Source organism: Pantherophis guttatus, chromosome 8 (genome assembly GCF_059756535.1).
Source record: "Pantherophis guttatus breed Tessera chromosome 8, ASM5975653v1, whole genome shotgun sequence".
NCBI lineage: Eukaryota > Metazoa > Chordata > Lepidosauria > Squamata > Colubridae > Pantherophis > Pantherophis guttatus.
In genome coordinates, this window is record NC_142070.1 from 2,767,446 (window position 1) to 2,778,560 (window position 11,115).

The following is an 11,115-nucleotide window of genomic DNA, read 5'->3' on the forward strand; positions in this document are numbered from 1 at the left end:
TCTGGTCCCCATTGCAAAAACTATTTCATGTAAATATCAGTTATATGGCTGCTGTTATGCATGGTGGCCACCAGATGGCAATAGAACCCCACAATTCAGAATCGTGATCTTTCAAAGCATTTTCTGTTCTTGATTATTAGCTATTTTTCCTTGAAAACTGTATATTGTGTATATTTCCAACCCTCTCATGTCTTAATCCTATTTTAATAGTCTTTGTCCTGAAACACATCAAAGATCTCTTGGGGCGTCTAGAAGGGCCTCGAGTCAATTTCTTCTCCCTGCTCGACTAAGTGAAGGTCTGGAGATGCTTTGAAAAAGTATCCAAAGAAACCAGCTAGTCCTGGTGGATGGATTAGGTTCTCCCCGGGATCGGATCCGGCAGAAGTTAAAGAGGGAATAATTTGAATTAGATGTGCAGTTATCATAAAAGGCAAATATTTCCTTGTGATAATCTAGGTGGAGGATTAGGGTTCTGGAGGTTAAAACATACAAAGAACGGTTGCAGGAATTGGGTAGGTCTACTTCAATGAAAAGAAGGAGCAGGGGTGACATGATAGCAGGGTTCCAATATTTGAGAGGCTGCCCCCAAAAAGGGGGGGAGATCCACCTATTCTCCAAAGTACCTGAAGGACCAAGACAAGAAGTAACAGATGGAAACTAACCAAGGAGAGAAGCAACCTGGAATTAAGAAGAAACTTCCTAACAATGAGGACAATTAACCAGTGGAACAGCTTGCCACCAGAAGTTCTGGGCGCTTCACCACTGGGGTTTTTTAATCCCCCAGCCAGCAAGTTTTAAGATTGGTGGACTTCAACTCCCAGAACTCCCCAGCCAGTATGTTTTAAGATGGGTGGACTTCAACTCCCAGAATCCCCCAATCAGTGTGCTTTAAGATGGGTGGACTTCCACTCCCAGAATCCCCCAGCCATCAAGCTTTAAGATGGATGGACTTCAACTCCCAGAATCCCCCACTAGCATGTTTTAACATGATGGGACTTCAACTCCCAGAATCCCCCAGCCATCAAGCTTTAAGATGGATGGACTTCAACTCCCAGAATCCCCCACTAGCATGGTTTAATATGAGGGGACTTCCACTCCCAGAATCCCCCAGCCATCAAGCTTTAAGATGGATGGACTTCAACTCCCAGAATCCCCCACTAGCATGTTTTAATATGATGGGACTTCAACTCCCAGAATCCCCCAGCAAGCAAGTTTTAAGATGGATGGACTTCAACTCCCAGAATCCCCCAGCCATCAAGCTTTAAGATGGATGGACTTCAACTCCCAGAATCCCCCACTAGCATGTTTTAATATGAGGGGACTTCAACTCCCAGAATCCCCCAGCCATCAAGCTTTAAGATGGATGGACTTCAACTCCCAGAATCCCCCAGCCATCAAGCTTTAAGATGGATGGACTTCAACTCCCAGAATCCCCCAGCCATCAAGCTTTAAGATGGATGGACTTCAACTCCCAGAATCCCCCAGCCAGACATTTGGCAGTTCCTTCCCACCTCTGTCCCTCCTGAGTTCCCCTCTTGTCTCACCCTCACAGCTAGACTTCACCTGAACAGGGAGGCTCCGTTGCAGCACCTACCGCAAATCTTGGGATCCCCTCCCAGCACCTGGGCGGTGAGAAGGTCCTGTTGGTGCATCGCCCCAAATCTTCTCCTCCTCCCTTTCCACTCGCCCTCCCCTCCCCTCCCTTTGATTCTTGGCTCGTTCGCTTAATAACCAACAAGAATTCCGGCTTTAATTATGTTGTTGAAGAAGCGGCTCCCTTGGTAAGTAAATATTTGAAAATTGTCACGTTAATGGGAATAATAAGGATTTAACCTTCCTGGATTTGTTTAATCCTCTCCGAAAGGCGCTTAAGACATTAGCAATCATTAGGAAATCTCGCAAGCATCCGCGCGGGGTCTAGGTAAGGGAGGATGCGAGCATCCGTCGTGGGCGACGCAAAGCGAGACCCACAGGTTGTGGGGGGGCAGCGCACATGGGGCACACCTTCCTTAGCAGCTGCCCTGGGAGCGCATCCCTAGGACAGCTTCTGATTCTCGTGTCACAGTTACAACAGGTTGTTAGCAGTGGTGAAATCTAATTTTTTTTTTTTTTTACTATCAGTTCTGTGGCCGTGGCTTGGTGGGCATGGCAGGGGAAGGATATTGCAAAATCTCCATTCCCACCTCTCTCCTGGGGAAGGATACTGCAAAATCTCCATTCCTACCTCACTCCAGGGGAAGGATACTGCAAAATCTCCATTCCCACCTCACTCCTGGGGAAGGATACTGCAAAATCCCCATTCCCTCCCCACTCCTGGGGGAAGGATATTGCAAAATCCCCATTCCCTCCCCACTCCTGGGGGGAGGATACTGCAAAATCTCCATTCCCACCTCACTCCTGGGGAAGGATATTGCAAAATCACCATTCCCACCTCACTCGTGGGGAAGGATATTGCAAAATCTCCATTCCCACCCCACATCTGGGGAAGGATACTGCAAAATCCCCATTCCCTCCCCACTCCTGGGGAAGGATACTGCAAAATCCCCCTCCCCACTCCTGGGGAAGGATACTGCAAAATCTCCATTCCCACCCCACTCTGGGGCCAGCCAGATGTGGTATTTGCCGGTTCTCCAAACTACTCAAAATTTCCGCTACCGGTTCACCAGAACCTGTCAGAACCTGCTGGATTTCACCTCTGGTTGTTAGGAAGGTGAATTATGTTTTTAATAAAAAAATCTGTAGACATCCTCAGTCATCCAGGTTGTGGTTGTCCCAAAGGTGCTTTTTCAGTAGGCAACTGGACTTTCTGGTTTTTTCTTTGAAGACATTTCGCTTCTCATCCGAGAAGCTTCTTCGGCTCTGATTGAATGGTGGGGAATGGAAGGATTTATATTCCTTGCAGTCATCTGGTTGTTAGCACTCTTTCTGAGAGTTGTTGAGGCCTCTTGGAGATTTGTCTGTGTCCTCAGGGTCACCTGAGTGGGGCAAATGGGCGTGGAGCCTTCTTGGAACTGTTGTAGACAGAAGATTAGTGGAGAAACAAAACAATCACTTCACAGACGCATGCCACAACATAGGAGAACAAACCCATCAGGACGAGAGTCAGCAGTCCATCTGCATTTAAAAGACACAGGCTGCTTTTTTGAAGACGACAAAGTCCACATTCTGGACAGAGAGGAACTCTGATTCGAAAGAGGGGTCAAAGAGGCCCCCGATGTCAAAATTGTACAGCCCTCTCTCAACAGAGGGGGAGGGATACCACATCATCTACCTCCAATCTACGACACTTTATTACTCAAGGCGGCAAACATATCTAATGCTCCTTCCTCCTCCTATTTTCCCCACCACAACAACTTTGTGAGGTGGGTCGGACTGATAGAGTGAATTGGCCCAAAGTCACCCAGCTCTCAGCACTTCAACCTGCATTTACTCTAGTGCTGACATAAGGAGGAGAAGAGGGGGCAGCTGGCCAGAGGACGCTTGACTTCTCACCTACTTATTTTCCCTGAAGATAATATCCCCTAGGAGATGAGATGGGAGGGGGGACATTCCTGGGAGCTGAAGTAGTAGATATGGGGAGAGTGATTTGGAAGATGGCCAATGAGACGCAGAGAATTGGGGAACGGAAAGGGAAGGTTTGGGGTCAGGAAGTCAGTGTTGGCTTCGACATAATCGGGGACAGATTGTCGTGCTTAATAAAATGAAAGATTTCATCAAAGATTATCTGTTTGGAAATGCAATTTATTTTATTTGGGACGACATCGAAACCCGACACCAGCCCTCTTTCGTGCCTAAGGCGGGACTAGAACTCACCGTCTCCTGGTGATTGGCCCAAAGCCACCCAAGCTGTTTGCCATTGCTTAAGGTGAGACTACAACTCCCAAACTCCCAGTTTCATCTCCACGAACTTGGCTCTTAGATTTGCATCATGGTTATGTCGAAAAGTATGGGCACTTTTTTTTTGTGAATCCGGGTAAAATGGATTGAGGGATTGATGAAAGGACTGTCCGAACAGTGGGAAGCCGTCGCCGTTTCTCGCAGAAACTGGTAGAGAAAGAACCGGATCCCCTCTTTGGGAACCCAACCTGGGGTGCAGGATCAAAGCAAGACAGTTGGAAAGCGACAGGTAGATAGAGAAGCGAAAAGCCAGCCTGCCAAATATAATCGGAGTCTTGAGCTGCCGGTCATCCAGAATACGAAAGCTGGAAAAAAAAAACTCCTACTCTGGAATCGGAGCTTAGAAAGGCTTACCCCGAGGTCATCTAGTCCAGCCCCCTTTCCTCTTGAAAGCCTTTTCTGCCCCAAAGCCCGGCCAAAGACCCCCGATCGGGGTATTTTCCTTGGATCTTCCAAATAAACAATTTCGCAGCCAGGAGATCATTTCTGTATTTTTAATCTCTTTTCATTCTTCATGAATTGTTTCTGTTATCGGTTCCTTTCGAAGACGGGAATGGGTTTTGATTTTGAATGGGTTTTCTCTTTCTTTCCCTATATTTGCAGGCTGGAAAGCAGGAGCTGTGAGTTCTAGTCCTGCCTTAGTCACAAAGGCTGACTGGGTGACTTTGGGCCAATCACCAGGAGGCTGTGAGTTCTAGTCCTGCCTTAGTCACAAAGGCTGACTGGGTGACTTTGGGCCAATCACCAGGTGACAGTGAGTTCTAGTCCTGCCTTAGGCATGAAAGCCGGCTGGGTGACTTTGGGCCAATCACCAGGAGGCTGTGAGTTCTAGTCCTGCCTTAGTCACAAAGGCTGACTGGGTGACTTTGGGCCAATCACCAGGTGACAGTGAGTTCTAGTCCTGCCTTAGGCATGAAAGCCGGCTGGGTGACTTTGGGCCAATCACCAGGAGGCTGTGAGTTCTAGTCCTGCCTTAGTCACAAAGGCTGACTGGGTGACTTTGGGCCAATCACCAGGCGACAGTGAGTTCTAGTCCTGCCTTAGGCATGAAAGCCAGCTGGGTGACTTTGGGCCAATCACCAGGAGGCTGTGAGTTCTAGTCCTGCCTTAGTCACAAAGGCTGACTGGGTGACTTTGGGCCAATCACCAGGTGACAGTGAGTTCTAGTCCAGTCTTAGGCATGAAAACCAGCTGGGTGACTTTAAGCCAGGCTGTGAATTCTAGTCCTGCCTTAGGCATGGACAGCAATTGTATGACTTTGGGCCAATCACCAGGAGACGGTGAGTTCTAGTCCTGCCTTAGCCATGAAAACCAGCTGGGTGATGTTGTGGCCACCTGATCAAAATTTGGACAACTGATTCATATTTATGACGGTTGCAATGTCCTGGGGGTCAGGCGTTCTCCTTTTGCGACCTTCTGACAAGCAAAGTCAAGGGGGAAGCTGGATTCGTTTAACAACGGTGTTACTGACTTAACACCTGCAGTGATTTGCTTAAAAACCGTGGCAGGAAAGGTCATAAAAACTCATGTAACCAATGTTTCTTTTGGCAACGCACATGTTGGGCTGAATTGTCATAAGTCGAGGACTGCCTGTGTAACCGAGGCAAAGATTTTGACCGTCTCTCCTTGCGAGGACTACAGATGTTAGCCTGAACACGGCCACTTCTAACCAGAAATGGAGCTGGTGGGGTTATTTCCCTCTCCCCACCCCCCACCCCCGTGCTGGGTTTTGCTTAATGGAGCTAAAATGAATGATAATTTGGTAAATAATCTCATTTTCTCTTGGGCACGAATGCCACAATAGCGGTTTCTATGTTTGCTTTCTTCAGAAAACAAGCAAGCAAACAAACAGCCGTAGATGAAATTTGGATTCTTGTTCAAGACTCCAGAGCTGTTTTTCCCTCTCTGAGGTCCAGAAAGAAAGAAAGAAAAAAAATCTGTATACAGGGAGTCCTCGATTTACAACGCTTCGTTTAGTGACCGTTGGAAGTTACAACGGGATGAGAAAAAGTGATTTAGGATTGTTTTTCACACTTCTATTCTATTCTATTCTATTCTATTCTATTCCATTCCATTCCATTCCATTCCATCTATTCTATTGTATTGTATTGTATTGTATTGTATTCTATTCTATTCTATTCTATTCTATTCTATTCTATTCTATTCTATTCTATTCTATTCTATTCTATTCCATTCCATTCCATTCCATTCCATTCCATTCCATCTATTCCATTCTATTCTATTCTATTCTATTCTATTCTATTCTATTCTATTCTATTCTATTCTATTCTATTCTATTCCATTCCATTCCATTCCATTCCATCTATTCTATTCTATTCTATTCTATTCTATTCTATTCTATTCTATTCTATTCTATTCTATTCTATTCCATTCCATTCCATTCCATTCCATTCCATCTATTCCATTCTATTCTATTCTATTCTATTCTATTCTATTCTATTCTATTCTATTCTATTCTATTCTATTCTATTCTATTCTATTCTATTCTATTCTATTCCATTCCATTCCATTCCATTCCATTCCATCCCATCCCATTCCATCTATTCCATTCTATTCCATTCTATTCTATTCTATTCTATTCTATTCTATTCTATTCTATTCTATTCTATTCTATTCTATTCTATTCTATTCCATTCCATTCCATTCCATTCCATTCCATCTATTCCATTCTATTCTATTCTATTCTATTCTATTCTATTCTATTCTATTCTATTCTATTCTATTCCATTCCATTCCATTCCATTCCATTCCATCTATTCTATTCTATTCTATTCTATTCTATTCTATTCTATTCTATTCTATTCTATTCTATTCTATTCTATTCTATTCCATTCCATTCCATTCCATCTATTCCATTCTATTCTATTCCATTCTATTCTATTCTATTCTATTCTATTCTATTCCATTCCATTCCATATTCTATTCCATTCCATTCCATTCCATTCCATATTTTCTATTCTATTCTATTCTATTCTATTCTATTCTATTCTATTCTATTCTATTCCATTCCATTCCATTCCATATTCTATTCCATTCCATTCCATTCCATTCCATATTTTCTATTCTATTCTATTCTATTCTATTCTATTCTATTCTATTCTATTCTATTCTATTCTATTCTATTCTATTCCATTCCATTCCATTCCATTCCATTCCATTCCATTCCATTCCATTCCATTCTATTCTATTCTATTCTATTCTATTCCATTCCATTCCATATTCTATTCCATTCCATTCCATTCCATTCCATATTTTCTATTCTATTCTATTCTATTCTATTCTATTCTATTCTATTCTATTCTATTCTATTCCATTCCATTCCATTCCATTCCATTCCATCTATTCTATTCTATTCTATTCTATTCTATTCTATTCTATTCCATTCCATTCCATTCCATTCCATTCCATTCCATTCCATTCCATCTATTCTATTCTATTCTATTCTATTCTATTCTATTCTATTCTATTCTATTCTATTCTATTCTATTCTATTCTATTCTATTCCATTCCATTCCATTCCATTCCATTCCATTCCATCTATTCCATTCTATTCTATTCTATTCTATTCTATTCTATTCTATTCTATTCTATTCTATTCTATTCTATTCTATTCTATTCTATTCCATTCCATTCCATTCCATTCCATTCCATTCCATCTATTCTATTCTATTCTATTCTATTCTATTCTATTCTATTCTATTCTATTCCATTCCATTCCATCTATTCTATTCCATTCTATTCTATTCTATTCTATTCTATTCTATTCTATTCTATTCTATTCTATTCTATTCTATTCTATTCTATTCTATTCCATTCCATTCCATTCCATATTCTATTCCATTCCATTCCATTCCATTCCATATTTTCTATTCTATTCTATTCTATTCTATTCTATTCTATTCTATTCTATTCTATTCTATTCTATTCCATTCCATTCCATTCCATTCCATATTCTATTCCATTCCATTCCATTCCATTCCATATTTTCTATTCTATTCTATTCCATTCCATTCCATTCCATTCCATTCCATTCCATTCCATTCCATTCTATTCTATTCTATTCTATTCTATTCTATTCTATTCTATTCTATTCCATTCCATTCCATTCCATTCCATATTCTATTCCATTCCATTCCATTCCATTCCATATTTTCTATTCTATTCTATTCTATTCTATTCTATTCTATTCTATTCTATTCTATTCCATTCCATTCCATTCCATTCCATTCCATTCCATTCCATTCCATTCCATTCCATCTATTCTATTCTATTCTATTCTATTCTATTCTATTCTATTCTATTCTATTCTATTCTATTCTATTCTATTCTATTCCATTCCATTCCATTCCATTCCATTCCATTCCATCTATTCTATTCTATTCTATTCTATTCTATTCTATTCTATTCTATCCTATTCTATTCTATTCTATTCTATTCCATTCCATTCCATTCCATCTATTCCATTCTATTCTATTCTATTCTATTCTATTCTATTCTATTCTATTCTATTCTATTCTATTCTATTCTATTCCATTCCATTCCATTCCATTCCATTCCATTCCATTCCATTCCATCTATTCTATTCTATTCTATTCTATTCTATTCTATTCTATTCTATTCTATTCTATTCTATTCTATTCTATTCTATTCCATTCCATTCCATTCCATCTATTCCATTCTATTCTATTCCATTCTATTCTATTCTATTCTATTCTATTCCATTCCATTCCATTCCATATTCTATTCCATTCCATTCCATTCCATTCCATATTTTCTATTCTATTCTATTCTATTCTATTCTATTCTATTCTATTCTATTCTATTCTATTCTATTCTATTCCATTCCATTCCATTCCATTCCATATTCTATTCCATTCCATTCCATTCCATTCCATATTTTCTATTCTATTCTATTCCATTCCATTCCATTCCATTCCATTCCATTCCATTCCATTCTATTCTATTCTATTCTATTCTATTCTATTCTATTCTATTCTATTCTATTCTATTCCATTCCATTCCATATTCTATTCCATTCCATTCCATTCCATATTTTCTATTCTATTCTATTCCATTCCATTCCATTCCATTCCATTCCATTCCATTCCATTCCTCCACTCTGCTCTTATTTTTTTTTTCCCTCCAGGGTGATGGAAAACTCTGGGCTCCTTTCGTGCCAATCAATCTGTGGCTGGTGCTCATTTCAAGATGCAGGAGTGCATCCTCCGGTTTTGGATGGTTTCCCCAGCAAAGGAGACAGATTTACGGAGGATAGCATGCCTGAAGAGAGCCAGCTCAGTGGAAGGGCTACAAGTACCGGGCTGGGGACCAAGTACATCAAAATGTCCTACTTAGGCAAGATGCCCACCTGACTGACTTTGAGTCGGTCGTTCTTTCCTTTTCGACGATGCCAAGATGTTTCCCGAAATGTTGCCAAGAAACCCGCAAAGGTTTTGTCCAGGAAGTTGTCAGGAGCCAAGACTAACACAAAAGCAGGCACATGCCTCTAAGTGTGGGGTCCTTGGTGGTCTCTGAGCTTGGTGGTTTTTCTTGCAGACGTTTCATGACCCAACTAGGTAACATCATCAGTGCTAGAAGGGAGGAGATGTGCAGGGAGGAGGAGGAGGAGGAGGAGGAGGGGTCCTTGGTGCTCTCTAAACTTGGTGATTTTATTGCAGACATTTCCTCACCAAACTAGGTAACATCATCAGTACTAAAAGGGAGACGGGTTTGGAGAGGGGAGGAGGAGGAGGAGGGAGAGAAGGAAGTGGACAAGGGAGAAGAGGAGGAGGAGGAGGAGGAGGAGGAGGAGGAGATGGAGATAGAGGAGGAGGAGGAGAAGAAAGAAGAAAGAAGGAGAACTAGGAGGAGGAGGAGGAGGGAGAGAAGGAAGTGGACAAGGGAGAAGAGGAGGAGGAGGAGGAGGAGGAGGAGGAGGAGATGGAGATAGAGGAGGAGGAGGAGAAGAAAGAAGAAAGAAGGAGAACTAGGAGGATGAGGAGGCGGGAGAGAAGGAAGTGGACAAGGGAGAAGAGGAGGAGGAGGAGGAGGAGATGGAGGAGGAGGAGGAGAAGAAAGAAGAAGAAAGAAGGAGAACTAGGAGGAGGAGGAGGGAGAGAAGGAAGTGGACAAGGGAGAAGAGGAGGAGGAGGAGATGGAGATGGAGGAGGAGGAGAAGAAAGAAGAAGAAAGAAGGAGAAATAGGAGGAGGAGGAGGGAGAGAAGGAAGAAGAAGAAAGAAGAAGAAAGAAGGAGAAGTAGGAGGAGGAGGAGGCGGGAGAGAAGGAAGTGGACAAGGGAGAAGAGGAGGAGGAGATGGAGATGGAGGAGGAGGAGGAGAAGAAAGAAGAAGAAAGAAGGAGAACTAGGAGGAGGAGGGAGAGAAGGAAGTGGACAAGGGAGAAGAGGAGGAGGAGAAGGAAGAAGAAAGAAGGAGAAATAGGAGGAGGAGGAGGAGGGAGAGAAGGAAGTGGACAAGGGAGAAGAGGAGGAGGAGGAGGAGGAGATGGGAGAACTGTGGGGTCCTTGGTGCTCTCTGAACTTGGTGGTTTTCTTGCGGACATCTCATGGCCCAACTAGATATCATAATCAGTGCTAGACAGGAGTGGGATTGGTGGGGACCTCCTCCTCTTCCTCCTCCCCACCAACCCCACTCCAGTCTAGCACTGATGAAGCTAGCGTAGTTGGGTTTTGGGGGGTGGGGAGGAGGTGTGGGGAGGACTGCGGGGTCCTCGGTGCTCCTGAGTTACAACCAGGCTAGGCAAGATCCATTAATGATCGTAAGTCGAGGACTGCCTGCACATCGTCTCCAAGCTGCGACTGGGAGTTGATCTCCAAGCCTGGCGGACTTCAACTCCCAGAATTCCCCAGCCAGCAAAGCTTCTTAGAGGAGGGGTCTCCAACCTTGGCAATTTTAAGCCTGGCGGACTTCGACTCCCAGAATTCCCCAGCCAGCAAAGCTTCTTAGAGGAGGGGTCTCCAACCTTGGCAACTTTAACTCTGGCAGACTTCCACTCCCAGAATTCCCCAGCCAGCAAAGCTTCTTAGAGGAGGGGTCTCCAACCTTGGCAACTTTAACTCTGGCAGACTTCCACTCCCAGAATTCCCCAGCCAGCAAAGCTTCTTAGAGGAGGGGTCTCCAACCTTGGCAACTTTAACTCTGGCAGACTTCAACTCCCAGAATTCCCCAGCCAGCAA

General features: G+C 43.0%; 1 long non-coding RNA gene across 1 annotated transcript; it reads left to right on the top strand.

The window, feature by feature from the left end:
• Nucleotides 1-5,073: 5,073 nt before the first annotated feature.
• LOC148112540 (uncharacterized) lies at nucleotides 5,074-9,295 on the top strand. Its single transcript, XR_015729200.1, has 2 exons — nucleotides 5,074-5,177; nucleotides 9,065-9,295. It is a non-coding gene; the product is annotated as an uncharacterized LOC148112540 (long non-coding RNA).
• The last annotated feature ends 1,820 nt before the right edge of the window (nucleotides 9,296-11,115 follow it).